The sequence below is a fragment of the Rattus norvegicus genome, chromosome 13 (genome assembly GCF_036323735.1).
Source record: "Rattus norvegicus strain BN/NHsdMcwi chromosome 13, GRCr8, whole genome shotgun sequence".
Taxonomy (NCBI): Eukaryota; Metazoa; Chordata; class Mammalia; order Rodentia; family Muridae; genus Rattus; species Rattus norvegicus.
In genome coordinates, this window is record NC_086031.1 from 82,114,582 (window position 1) to 82,128,724 (window position 14,143).

At 45.6% G+C, this 14,143-nt stretch overlaps 1 long non-coding RNA gene across 1 annotated transcript in view; it reads left to right on the plus strand.

The window, feature by feature from the left end:
- Positions 1-13,910, plus strand: part of LOC120096311 (uncharacterized) — a 28,709-nt gene extending 14,799 nt beyond the window's left edge. Inside the window, exons 2-3 of the long non-coding RNA XR_010057097.1 lie at positions 12,019-13,271; positions 13,682-13,910. This is a non-coding gene — a long non-coding RNA (uncharacterized LOC120096311). The remainder of the gene's footprint in view (positions 1-12,018; positions 13,272-13,681) is intronic.
- Positions 13,911-14,143: the final 233 nt, after the last annotated feature.

Below are 14,143 nucleotides of genomic sequence, written 5' to 3' on the forward strand. Positions count from 1 at the left end.
AATAGGGCTGGGTAGTTGGCTAGGTTTTCAGTGCCAGACAAGATTTCCCCCTTGTGGAATGGGCCTTAAGACCAGTTAAAGAGCTGCTGGCTGCCACCATACATGCTGTTATACACCAGCAGGGTTATTGTGCCACATTGGTGGTTGTTATGGTTCCCGGGCATTATAGCTAAAGAAGACCAGTGGTTGCTTCCCTCCTTTGGAAGCTTGCATGATGCCTTCAGGTAGCACGGAAGCTAGTCCTCAGGGAGGAGGTATTCACGTCAGTTTCAGATCAGGGGCCACTGGACCCTGTGTCTGAAGTGCATTGTGTGTTATGCAACAGGGACTCTCCTTCAACCTCTGGGGAGTAACCAAGAGAATACCAACAGCCTAACTGTTTTGGGAGTTTCTTGGACAACCGCGACCAACAAATCAAAAGAAGGTTTCTCATGTCTGGTGTTTTGTTTGTATTCTTAGGTGGTCTTTGGTTCTTGGAGAAAGCGTTGTCAGCTTGGATGAGGAATTTTCCGGGTTTTGTTGTTGTTGTTAGGTGTGGGTGCTGGGGTTCTGAGCGCAGGCTCTCATGACTGCACAGCAGTCATCTTACGACTGAGCCATCTCCCGTCTGTTGCCTCAGTGAACTCTGTGAACTTCCTCCAGGGTCTCTGCTTTCCAGCTCACCTACCCTTCACTGCACTGTGGAGGGTCCTGACAGGTAGAGCAAAGACGCACCCCGGGGACTCCTCTTCAGGCTGTCCCCAGTCTTCTTTGAGGCCTCTGATGAAGTCCCCCCACCCCCATCCCCCAGGTATTTCCAGATCTGTGCTTCCCACCTCACACTAACCTATTGGATTCTCTTTCCATTTTCCTTTTCTAAAAAAAGAACCCTCCCTTCAGCCTGCTTTTGGCTCAGCTCTCCTTGTTTCTGCCGTCTTAATAACTGGGGTCACTGCCTTTCCCTTCACACTATTTCAGAACTCTGTGGATAGTGCAGGTGTCCCAGTTGGGCCGTTTCTTCTTGCTCCCAGTGGGAGGAACTAACCCCAGTGTGCTGGGCTTTTTGCACAAAGCCACACCAGCACCAAAGGCAGCTTAACCGAGTTCCATTCCCAGGACCATGAAGTATGGAACTGACTCCTGTAACTCCCACATGTACACCACGGCATATACATGCTCCCCCACAGAAGGAAGACACACTAGTAATGGATTCCCTCCTGGCTTTCTGCCTTGGCCTGGCTACCTGGATGTTGGGGTCAGAACTCTGGGTTTACACCCTACTTCTTTACTGTGAAATTGGACAATATGTTTAACCCCTTAATGCTCTCATTTTCTCATCTGTAAAATGAAGAACATAAGGTATTTCTGAAATAGGAACAAAAGATTGCCTGAAATAAGAGCTAACACAGTTACTGCCTCTGCGTGATTGTTTTCTTCCCTCTATTTTCCAGCTCGATATCCAGCCACCCTGTGAGGCTTGGCTGGTCTACTGCATGCAGCCAGAAGGGAGCTCCCCCGTAAACTGCCACAATCCTCCCATGTCCCAGATTCATGCTTTATTATTTCTTTTAATGTTTAACACCCTGTTGTTGTTCTAGGTACAATTGGTTTTATCTGTGGTCCCCAGTCTACAGAAAGGTCCTAGAGCACAGATGGAGTGGACGTTAGGTCTTCTCTCAGGTGTCCTGTTTCAGGATGCCCTGACATAAATGGGTAGTGTCTTCACTGTAAGTAACAATGATCAGCAAGGTGACTATGTTGAGGTTTTGAGGAAACCTCCAGAGTGAGCAGGACTTTGATTTTACTTGTCTTCCTGGTGGTTATCAACCCTGTGTATTTAGTGGAATCACCTGGAGATGTTAAAAACCAGCGTTGCTACCCAAGCCCCGAGTTCTGGGCAAGTTAAAGCGGGATCTCAGTGGGTGGTGCTAAGAACAGGTAGTGTTGTTGTACATTGAGGCTGAGAACTTTCCACTACTCGAAGCCAGCCCTGTCCACTTAGGAAAGTGGCTTTAGTTTGAATTTCCTGCTCAGACTGCTTTTCTGGGAAGACTGGCTACAATATTTGGTAGGGATTACTTTTGAAGAGAAGAGGAATGTTTTAAAGTTCAAAGCATGCTATGAAGGAGACCGTTACTTGCCAGAATGCCTGCTGCCCACTTGACCCAGTCCGCTCCCTGGCAGTTGCATGCTCTAGGTCACTGGTACCAGTGCAGAGCTCCCCAGGGCCCTAAAGTATTTATAACACTTACAGTGTTTCTGCAAGGTGAGCTTTGCTGCTAGACACCAGATTTCTGGCTTCTGTAAGAGTCAGCCTGGGTTAGCTGCTGCAGGCTGCAGGGGAACCATATTTTCAGGCCGAGAAAAAGAGAATTGTGCCCTTCCCAGAGAATCGAAAACAACAGCCCCGGTGGGGATGGGGGTGGGGGGAGACTTGCTTGGGAGGCCTCCTTCTTATTGTGATATTTGTCAGACTCATTAATGCTACTTTAAAACATTACAGAGTGACAGTTCACAAACTATAAACATAGTCTGCCGTAACTCAGCAAGTTACAGCCAATCCGCAGAGCTGTGCAATGTAAGCCATCACCACAGATATGTTTAGAAGATTTCCGTCACCCCCTAAAAGTCCCTGTGCAGTCAATGCCTGCTTGAACCCTAAGTCCAGGGAAACTGGAATTGGCATGGTTCCTTTTTTAAAAAAGACACTTCGTAAAAATGGAATCATACAGTACCTAATCGTTTGTGCCTGGCATCTCTCATTCACGTTTTCTCTGGCATCCTTGAAGCATATATCAGTAATTCATTCTTTTATCTTCCGTCTTTCCTCCTCTCTGCTTCTCCTCTTTTTTCTTTCTTTCAGCTGAGTAGCGGTCACTCGGCGTCCTGTAACTTACCCATCAGTCCATGGGCATTTACTTGGTTTTCACTCTGTACCCATTAGGAGTTAACTAGTGTGAGCATTGCGTATAGCTTTAAAAAGAGTTTTTATTAATATGTATCCACTATATGTATGATGGGTCTCATGACATATTTTTACAGGTATATTCTGAATTGGGATCTTGTTTCCTCCCCCATACCCTCCCCCTCCCCTTCCTACCTTCCTCCCTCTCCTTCCAAAACGGTCCTCTTCCTCCTGCTCCGCCTCCTCCAGTCCTCCTCCTTCATGTCTGGTAAATTCATGTTTAACTTTTAAAGGCATCACAGAGTGGCAGCGTCTCCCTCTCGCTGTTTGTCCTCAGCCTCACCGACACCTGCTCTCGCCCGACATTCTTCTGCCGGCATGTGAGGTGGTATCTCGCTGTGCTATGTCTCTGTTTCCTAATGCCCAGTCCCATTGAGCACCTTCGCAGGCACCCACTTGTCATTAATATACGTTCTCTGGCCAAACGCCATTTTAAATCTTTCTAATAGTTTTAAATGTTATTTTATGAGTTTGTATGGGGTGCTGAATGTATGCATGTGTGCCACATGGGCTCAGGTGCAGCAGGGGCCAGAAGAGGTTGTTGGCTCCCATAGAACTGGATCTAGAGGTCATTGTGAGCCGCCATGCGGATGCTGTGAACTAAAGTCCAGCCCTCAGCAAGAGCAGAACGTGCTCGTAACCCCTGAGCCATCTCTCCAGCCCCTCTGTAAGTCTTCTTACAAGTTGGCTCGTCTGATGAGTTGTATTTTTCTCAGCTGCTAGGGACGTGGCCTGACTAGGTGCAGAGGAGGGATGAGGGAAAGGCAAGTACAAACACATGGAGAAACAGATACACAGATGGACTAGGTTCTTACATAGAGAAGCCAAAGCATCCCAAAGGCTTAGCCTGTTTACCATATACAGTTGAGGGGGGAAGTGGGGTTACTGCACTCAGATAGACATGGAGGCAGGGTTTGTGGTATACAGTTGGATCAGGGAGGCCAATTTGGCTCATCTCAGTCGAAGCAGCCCCTACAGGGGAACGGACTTCAGGACATAAATATCCTGAGGGGGATAGCTATGCTGGGCATTTTCTGCACACAATGTCAACATTCACACTCAGACAAGAGGGAGGGCTTTGATGTTTTCCCCGAGTCTGGCCGGGAGAAGACTTTGCCATCCTCCCGTGGATCTGAGGCTAGAGTCCTTGACATGGCTGCACCCATGGCAGCAGCACACAGTCAGACTTCATACCCTCAGGGCTTCCTTGGCTCCCCACGGTAGTGCTTTGTATATCCTAGGTTTTAGGCTCCTTATTAGACATGTGGTTTGCAGATAATATTTTCCTGTCCCTGGCTTTCTCACTTTATTAGTGATGCTTTTTAGCACCGAATATTTACTTTTGCTGAAGTGTCCTCTACCATTTTTTCTTCTTTTTTGAATCATGCTTCAGATCTTTTTTTCGCTTCTGCAGGAGCACAGAGACTTTTCTCCTAGATTGTCTTTGAAAAATTCATAGTCTTAGTGCTTATATTTTGGGATATCATTAATTTCAAGTTATTTTTCTATTCAATGTAAATATGACTCTCCATTAATTTTTACACACCTGACATCCAATTGCCTCAGTACTTTTCCTTACAAAGCACATTTCCTCTCTCAAACTGCTTGATACTTTTGTTTAAAATACCTAGACCTTAAATATAAGGGTTGGTTTTTTTGGAGTTTTGTTCTTGTTCTGTGAGTGTATGTGTACCCTTCATGGGGTCAGGTGAGAATGACATTCCCTTCATTACGTGGCTTTGTGGCTATTCTGCAGTTACAAGGTGTAAGTTTGGTCAGGGAGCTAGCCCAGTTGATAGAGCCTTGAAAATGTGGCAAGCTGAGTCCGATCCCCAGAACCCACATTTACACAAGCCGGTTGTGGCTGCTCCAGTGTCACCCTAGCATTGGAGAACCAGACAGGTGGCCAGGCTCACTCAGTGAGCTCCAAGCCAGCAAGAGATCCTGGCTTAAAAACAAATGAAAGATTCAAGATGGAGAACGCTTGGCCCAAGGCTGTGCTGTGGCTCTCACATAGCCACACATGGGGGGGGGGGTACCCCAGGCTGTGCCCAAGGCTGTGCTGTGGCTCTCACAAGGTCACACATAGGATGGTGATTGGGCAATCTTGGTCTTTTACATTTCTATGTAAATACTAATAGCAGCTTTCTAAGTTCTGCAAAATAATTAACTTTACTTCAATTGTGTGTTATTTCAGCTTATAGATGAATTTAGGGAGAACAATTTCCTTGGCAACAACATGGTGCTTCCAATCAAGATGGTCACTTTATTAATTTGGGTCTTCCTTAATTTCCCTCATTAATGACTTGTAGCTTTCGGTGTATAAGCCCTGCAGTTAATGCCTTTTTGAGAGCTTGTGCAGTTCTACCAGGAGAGAGGCTTTGTTGTCTTTTGTTTGGTTTGCATTCTGTATTTTTCTAAGTCACACTGGAGACAACTGACATAGCTATGAGACTCACAGATAAGTGCTGGAGGAGTGTGGGGAGTGCAAAAGGCAGTGGCCTGGGGTCTGAGGGTCGGCTCTAATCTCCAGCTAGCCACTGGCCTGTCTAAGATGTGGGTACTGTAAATCCTGGAGCTTTCAGGTTATACCTTTACAAGCAATGTGTGGAAAGGACAGAAATCGAGTGTTCACAGCTTGGTGCCTGTGGTGACCATCATTAGGAGAGACATTGCAAGGAGAGGTGGCAGTGAGGGGAGATGCTGGCTTCAGGGTCTTCATCCTGGCTCCGGAATCAATCCCTCTGCAGCTCAAGGGAAGTGGCTTCCAACCCGCAATGGAAAAGCGAACAGTCCCCATTAGTTTGATTTCCAGACAACTCAGCAGTGTAGCTGATATCCTCATTTCATACCAAGAAAGCTGGTGTTTAGAGAGATATAGGTCCTAGTATCCCAGACCTGGGGAGAAGCGGAGCAGAATTTAAACCCAGATGAGTCTAATTCTAAAGTGTGTGCCTTTCTTTCTGTGGCATGGTCAGGGCTGAGGCAGAAACCTATAGTGAGCTATGACGTCTGAGCAGACAGCAGAAAGTCACCTGGGCACACAGCTAGAAAGAGACAAAGGGCAGACTTTGTTTCTGGGTTTTGCCAGAACTTGACTGAGCACGGATTTGAGGTCCTGAGGCCTCTAGCTTTTTCATGTGATAGAGTCAGTGGGAGGAAGGCGGAGCTCACAAAGGTTAAATTCTGATATGGCTGCTTGAATCCTGCTTGTCCCTTTGACCTTGCTGCATGGTATTGAATCTTCTCCAGATTTTTCAGTTGTTTTTTTCCTCATGTCTGGAAGACCGAGGTTTGGTTCCTAGAAAATCCTTCAGCATGGCAGTTTGGAGGGTGCGGCACATTGGAATTAGATGAAACTTTGTTCTCTTGCAGTGTTTGCCAGCTTTGTGATTGGAGACCCATATTAAATTTATTCGAGCCTTAGTTTGTCATGTAAAATGGCAGAAATGATTGTTATTGATTAAAATTAGATGGTACCTAGAAGTTGCACATTAGTGTTAGATGTCCAGTTGATCTGGTTAAATATCTTTTCTCTCTTCTCCTAGAGTTTTTAGATAGTTAGATTCAGTTTTCAGGAAATCTTACCGTGGGGGAATATCCTGGTTAGTCAGCCTTAATTGTCACATTCACACAATCTAGAGTCTAGAGTCATTTCAAGTGCCTGGATCAGAAGGGCCCAGCCCACTGTACCCAGCACCACCCTAAGCAGGTAGTCCTGGTTGTAAGATTAGCTAAGCATGAGCCTAGATGGGGGCCAGCCTCCTCTGTGGCTCCTGCTGTACCTTCTTGGTTGTGTGTGAGTTCCCTGCTTGGAAGTAATGCTTGGAGTAGTAAATAGTCCTGCCTCCAGGTTCCTGCCATTAAGGCTCTTTGTTGCAGTAAAATTATATAAATGATGGAGTATTTTAATCCCGCTCTAGGTCCAGCACTGCAGTGCCCCAAGATATCTGCTGGATATCTTAGTCTCAGTCAGCAAAGCATCTCACCCGCTCTGCTCCATCCCATATCACACTGCTGAGGGCCTCTCTCTGAGCCTGGCAGCACTCTCTCTACCTATCTAGTTCCCAAGGCAGGTCTCCATGCCAGAAACACACATCCCAACTCCGTGGCGTCCCACACTCTCCCAAATTCAATTCTCCACAAGAAAGAACACACAACACAATAACCTCTGACCCAACTGATAAGATATAGTTGCCCACCTAAACATACAAAGCCCTGTACACATCCATCCCTTAGGGACATTCTTAACAACCTGTAAAGGTACCTCGTGGAATCTCAATGTCAGCCTCCATGTTCTCTCCAACACTTCTCTCGGTCCCTTGAGCTGCTCTCAGCCTGAGCATTTTGTCACAGCAACAGAGAGGGAACTAGACTAGAACAAGCCGTTGCTGTTGTAACTAACCAACAAGTCCTGAGGCCCCAAGTCACGTGCACTTATTTCTTCTCCAGGTCTCTTAGGAGCTACACAGCAGTGGCTTGGCTGGGCTTCGGTGGAGTGGGCTCTCTTTGTTCTTTCTGTTCCAGAGGATGCTCAGGACTGCGGGTGAAGGCATTGCTGTTCTTATGGTAAAGGCAGACATTTAGAGAGCTGGAGCCACATACGTGAACTTCTTGCTTGGTCACATGGCCAACCCGTGAGCAATTGTCAGGGAAATATTCTTTGCCTAAAGGGGAGTGTGGTACAGTACAGTAGGACTGTATAAGTGGACAAGATAATCTATTTTATCAAGACAGAATTTTAATAAAGGGATTTATTTCTTGGTGACCAAGAGTTAATCATATACATGAGATATTTTAATCTTTTATCTTTTTCTTTGTCTACTGAAGCTGTCCCGATTCCAGCTCTTCTTATTTAAAGCAGAGCTGAAGAAAGATAACTTGTTAATGTGTGAGGATTTTCCTTCCCACCTCTCTCTTCCCAGTCACTTGTAATCAGTCCTCTACTTGCTTGGATGCTGGCACTCGCCATGCTTCCCTGGGCCCCTTCTCTAGCTCTTCTATGTTCTTTTCTTCAAACGATCCCCACAGGACTGTGGCTGCACTTAACCACTCTCGAGTGATTCTGATTTCAACACTTTCGGCTCAGAGTCCCACAGTGTGCTGCCAGTTATCTGCCTGCTTAGGATGGCTGCGGTGATGTGTAAGTATAATAAAGCAGTAATTCTGGCCACCCTAAGTCCCTTCTAGGACCACACCCCTCAACTGTACCCTTTAATGACTTTCCACAGTTTTTACGACAGAGACCGAACCTTTTCCATGACATGATCCGGAGTTTTCTGTCTCATTTGTACGACTGTCTCACTGCCTGGACCACAGCTACAGTGCTCTCTTCTTTCAGACCCTGAAGTGTGTCATGCTCCTCTTTGCTGCCACACCGTGGGGCTTTGCACATGATTCCCTGTTTGGAAAGTTCTTACCCTTAAAGCATTAGCTCAGATGTCTCCTTCCTGGTGAAATCCTCTCTTCTTCTCCAGGCTGGGAGAGTTGTTGTTGGTTTTCTTGTGGTCTAGAGAGCTTATGTGTATAACACACACAAACATACACACACACAATTATACAAATATATATACATATGTATATATATATACATAATGCATAATATGCTAGCATTTTCTTATGTGACTCTTCACCTGGATTGCAAGGTCATAGGGGAGGTTCTGCCTCATTTTCCATTTTTAAAAGAGCAGAGTTGAAAGTTTTAAGTTAGCATATAATAATTGTATAAATTATGGGGTATAGTATGATATTTCAATATATATATAAAATGCACAATGATCAGATTAGGAAATCTAGTGTACTCATTATTTCAAATTCCTAATAAAAATGTTGAGTGTGTGTGTGTGTGTCTCGTTGTGTTTGTGACAGTTTGTGTGTGTGTGTGTGAGTGTGTGTGTCTCGTTGTGTTTGTGACAGTTTGTGTGTGTGTGTGTGCGTGTGTGTGTGTGAGTGTGTGTGTCTCGTTGTGTTTGTGACAGTTTGTTTTGTGAGAGTTTGTGTGCTTGCCTGCGGAAGCCCGAGCCTGACCCCTGTGTCTTCCTCTACTGCTTTATGCCCTATTTCTGCAGAGACAGAGTTGCTCCTTGTCCCTGAACTGAGGATCACCATTTAGGCTAGATTGGACGACCAGCTAGCTCCCTGCTCAGCCTGCCTTCACCCTGTTAGTGCTGGGCACCTAGGCACAAGTGTGTGCTGGTGTTTACAGAGAGCCGAGGATCTTACAGGCAAGCACTTTACCCACCGAGCAATCTCCCCAGACTCTAAATTTTTCATTTGTATTTTAAAGAAACTCTTTAGTTTTAAAGGGTATGAAAACCCAGTTAAGAAAGACTTAGAGAAACTAAAATTCTTAGCTGGAAAAGCTTGTTTGGCCTGATTTTATATTCAGAGCCACAGAAGGCAGCACGCAGAAGTGATTTCAGAGTTCTTCACCACGTCTTCACTTGAAGGAATGAACTGACACTCTTGCCAGATGTTCTGGAATTGGGGTTGAGCAAGCCTGATGCTTCCAAGGTCCAAACGCAAGAGGGAACTTGGATCCGGGGAGCAGCTGAGAAAGCTCATGATCTCCTCAAAGCCACCATTTTTTTGAGGACCTACTTTTTGCCGTGGCTTGGATTCATCTTTCATACAGAGACTCTCTCAACTGTGGCATTACAGTCTGAGTTCAACCCCTATTTCCATTTGAGAGGAAATGACGTTACAGAGAGTAGTGATGTGCCCAGGCTCACAGAGCTCCAGAGGAAATGTCAGCACCACCACTGCTCACTGTGCTCAATTTCTTCCTCCTGCTTGCATTGGGTGGGGAGAAGGGGTTAAGACTAGATTAGCCTAAGGAGATTTTCACTGGGAACTAGTAATCCCAGGGAAGCTTCTTAGTGGGAGACTCTCAGGGTTCAGTCAGTTGCTATACAGATTGGCTTTGTGTGTCACAATCTAGGGAGAGTGGTAGGGAGCTGCTGGCATGTGCCCTGGCCTTTACCAACTTCAGAAGAGGTAAATAAAGAAGAATTATGAGCCATCAGCCATCAATTGCTGAGAGGCTAGATCAAAGGGACAACAGGCCAGGTTTAGCAAATGCTAATTGGGAATGAGCCCAGAGTCACTAAAATGAGTTCAAGGAGTAGCGTGCAATTAGCCACCAAGTTGTATACCTGTGAGTATTGTTCTCATAAGTTAACCTCCTGGCCTAAATAATTGGTCTGCTTAAGAAGCCAGCCAGCCCGAGTCCTTTCCTCATTGGACTCTTGTCAAACACTTAGCTCTGACCCATAATTTCTCCCTATCCTCAGTGCTCTCTGAGCTATTATTGCCAGTGCTGATGACCAGTGCACAATCTCCACCATCTGGCTCCTTGCAAAGAACCCATAAGCCTTTTAAAGCCTTAGTAACAATCATTGAGCTGCTTTGTAACAAGTCTATAGGCTTTTAATTAGAACGTTAGGGGACAGCAGCTAGAAGCTAGATGGGGGTGAGATAGGATCTTGCAAAATCAAATTTGGAAAACACATCTGATAAGGAAATGAGAGAGGGGGGAGGGGAGAGAGAGAGAGAGAGAGAGAGAGAGAGAGAGAGAGAGAGAGAGAGAGAGAGAATGAGAATGAATATGAGTATGCATATGCTGATAGAGAAAAACCAAACACGGTATCAGGAAGACCTGGATCCTGGATGATTAACTCTTCAGTTCTGCTAAGTACTCAGCAGTTGAAGTAGAACGTCTGTGACTCTGTTTGACTTGTCTTACCCATAGAGTGGGCAGAAAGACACTACTGTCTTTCTAGCCATAACTCACTAAGGGGAGTTAACACCCTGCTCTGCTTCACCCCAAGATGCCGTAATTCACAGGTATTAGGTGTCATGTAGCCAACACCCCCATCAATCCATATAGCAGTTTTAACTTAATCACCTCTTTGTGCTTGTGCATGTAGTGTGTGTGTGTGTGTTTGTGTGCACATGTGTGTCTGCGTTTATGTGTGTAGGTGTGCATTCATGCCCATGTGTGAAGACCAGATAACAGAGACAGAGACACTGTGTTTCCCCTGGTCACTCTCTGCCTTTTTCTCTAGAGGTAGAATCTGTTAATGACCCTGGAGCACACTGATTTTTTGCTATCCTGGTTACTTGCAGTCCCGTTTTCCCCGCTAGCCCAGCCCCTGCCCTGGGGTTACATGTGTAAGCAGCCATACCCATCTTTTTCATGTGGGCCACGGGCACCCAAACTCAGGCCCTCAGGCTTGTGTAGCTGGCACTCTCACCCACCGAGCCATCTCCTCAACCCCAGCACCTCTTGTTTTAATGTGCATTTATTTGGTTTCTGATGAGAGTAAATATATCTTTGTGAGCTTGCTGCAAATTATGTTTCTATCCCTGTTTCTGTTAAGAGTTCTCTATTTTTCCTTTCTGTTTTCAACTGTCTCTTGAACATTCTTGATATTATCCATAGGTTAGAATTAGAGATGACCGTGGAGAAATGTAATCTCCCAATTACCTCATTTGAGGAGACTGAGCCCAAACGCTGACGCTTATATACAGAAGAGAAGCTTGAGCTCAGAGCAGTTCTACCTCATCGTGTGAGGAGGTGGCTTTTAGCAAGACAGGAAATGCAGTAAGTCACATGGGTTGAGCATAGCTGGCCTCTCCCTCTCCCCCACCCCTACCACTGTTATTCTTTCCAGGCAAAAGTGCCATTTGGCTTGACAGGTTGGTTGAGGCCTACTCTGGACCAAAGAAGCGCTTGCAGTCTCCAAGGCCCAAAGTCTCATTATCCTCCCACACAAGTCTTTCTTAAAAACCGAAGAGCATCCTACAAATTGCACTGATGTCTACCCTTTCTGAGGACTTAGAGACCTAGGCCCAAAGAACCCTGGGGCATGCAATGGGCTGTGGGCTTTACTTGGAGAAACACTGAAGGAAAACAGTTTCATAAGATGCCTGATCTGTCCCCCACCCTCTTAGTGACTTTCATTCATCTTCCAGCTGCCAAACAGAACTACAAGTGTTCCCCACACATCTACCTTCATTGTGCTTCCATGATTTAACCCTTAGCGTCCACTGAAATACCTCCTTTTGTGCAGAATCCTCTGATATTCTCAGGATCAGTGGCCTCCAGTACAAAATACTCCATTGATTTTTCTGGGACTCAAGTTCAGGGGCCAAATGCCAGTGAAGCACAGTGGGTGGTTGCAAGCCCAGGCACACTACTGGAACCACAATGGCTACGCCCCTGCGAAAGGTGAGTAAATACTCCTCTTGGAACAAGACAGTAGCTTTCTAGACCAGGTCATCTGTTTTTATTTTTAAACGTCCATTTGTATCAAATACACGTGCACACCTTTATTTAGGAAGGAGGGTCTGTACACCAGTGGTTATGAAGACAGCTGTCTCCCATCCCTGCTGCATGCTTCTCCCTCCTGAGAGACAGACACTTGAAACCCACTGGAATGACTCTTGTTATCTCCACAAGGTTCACTTACATTGCTCCTACGGGACTCTTCAGTTGACCCCACTGAGAGGAGGCAGTTAGCTCTGCCCCGCTCCTGACTCCTCCACGCACGGCCCTTCCTCTTCTCCTCATTCTGTGAACTTTCCAGATGTTCCTTTTTTTTTTTTTTTTTTGCCTCCGGAGTACTGTGGTCCTCACTGACTCAGTGACTTGGGCTACCAGCTACCTGTTAGCCCAAATCTTCCCTCTGATAATTCTTCTCCAACTTCATGTCTAGCCACTCACCAAATTATGTAACTATTTCTCATCCTTTAAAATGTATCCAATTCGCTCTGTCTCCATGGCTACTGCTCTCGGTCAGTTTCCCTTCTCTTTCCTGGGGAAGATGCAGTGCTGCTGGTCGCACCTTCGCCTGCCTGCCTCACACAGCTCCTTTCTACCTTACAGCCAGGGTGAGCTTGAGTGGGTTTCCCTCCTCCTCTTCCTCTTCTTTCTCCTTTTTACGGTGAGGAGGATTAAACCCAGGACAAGTACGCCAGGCAAATGCTCCAGTTCCAGAATGAGCTCTCTAAAGCAAAAATTAGGTATCATTTTGCGAATAAAATTGTGGAGTGTGTTTCAGGAGGAAATTAAAATTCCTTATCTTGGTGAGGTAAAGAGAGTTTTTTTTTTTAATTACCATAGCATTTTGTCTCCCACAAATACTTTTTTTTACAGTAGGGTTAGGGTAGCTGTGTAAAAAAGTGAGTGGACGTTACATGTGCCGTTAACTGCTTAGCCTGAGACGCACGTATTACATTTGTTTTCTTTTTCTGAGGCTCACATTCTAGGTTCTGTAGCGAGAAGATGCGGGAGAGGCTGCCCCACCCACATGACTATATACAAGTAAGTGCTGAGTCAGGCTTACTTTGTTACTGCAGACAAGACCCCCATGTGTTTCCGACTGGTCTAAGTCTCCATAAGGCCCTTGGGGGTTGTCACTTCTTTCTCTAGCATTGTCTGTCTCCTTTCCTTTAGACTGTATATTCCAACCACAGCCATGCGTTAGCCTCTCCCACTCACAGCCTTGTGTGCGCAGTTCTCATTGTTTAGAAAGCCTTCTTGTTACCTACCTCTGCCTTGCAAGCCACAGCGTAGATGGCTCTCCTTTCTGGAAAGCTTCTAACACTCTCTACTAAGTACTGTGTGTGCGCTCGTGTGGGTGAGCGCGCGTGCTCTAGGGTGTCCGCGTGTGTCCCTTCTAACTGTGCGCCTGTCACTCACTCAGCACTTTGTTGACCTTTGTCTCCTCCAAGGAGTACCAGAACCCCAGTGCACTGTGGTCTTTTCAGAGCCCATTAGATCAGATGCTACGTCTGCTCCGTGCCATCATCTTCATGGAGACTACTGTGAAAAAGGGAGCTCCATTTCTTCTGTCAAGACTTTCATAGTAGTTTACATTTCTGAGATAGTATTGATTAAAAGTTTGATGATGGGGTGAACATGGTATGAAATTCTCTAAAGATTAATAAAAATACTGAAAAATACCTTGGAGAAAACTATGTATAATCAGATAGAGTTGGTTTGACTTTCTGGCCTTGTTAGCTATGTAATATGTAGCAAGCAGTTTTAACTTGTAAGCCTCAATTTCATACTCTAATTGAGTAATAGTGACCTCATAAGATTCTAGTGATTTAATGATATATATTTGTATGTATATACACACGTGTGTATATACACACTTAAAATAATGTCTAGCTTCTAGAACTATCTAATAT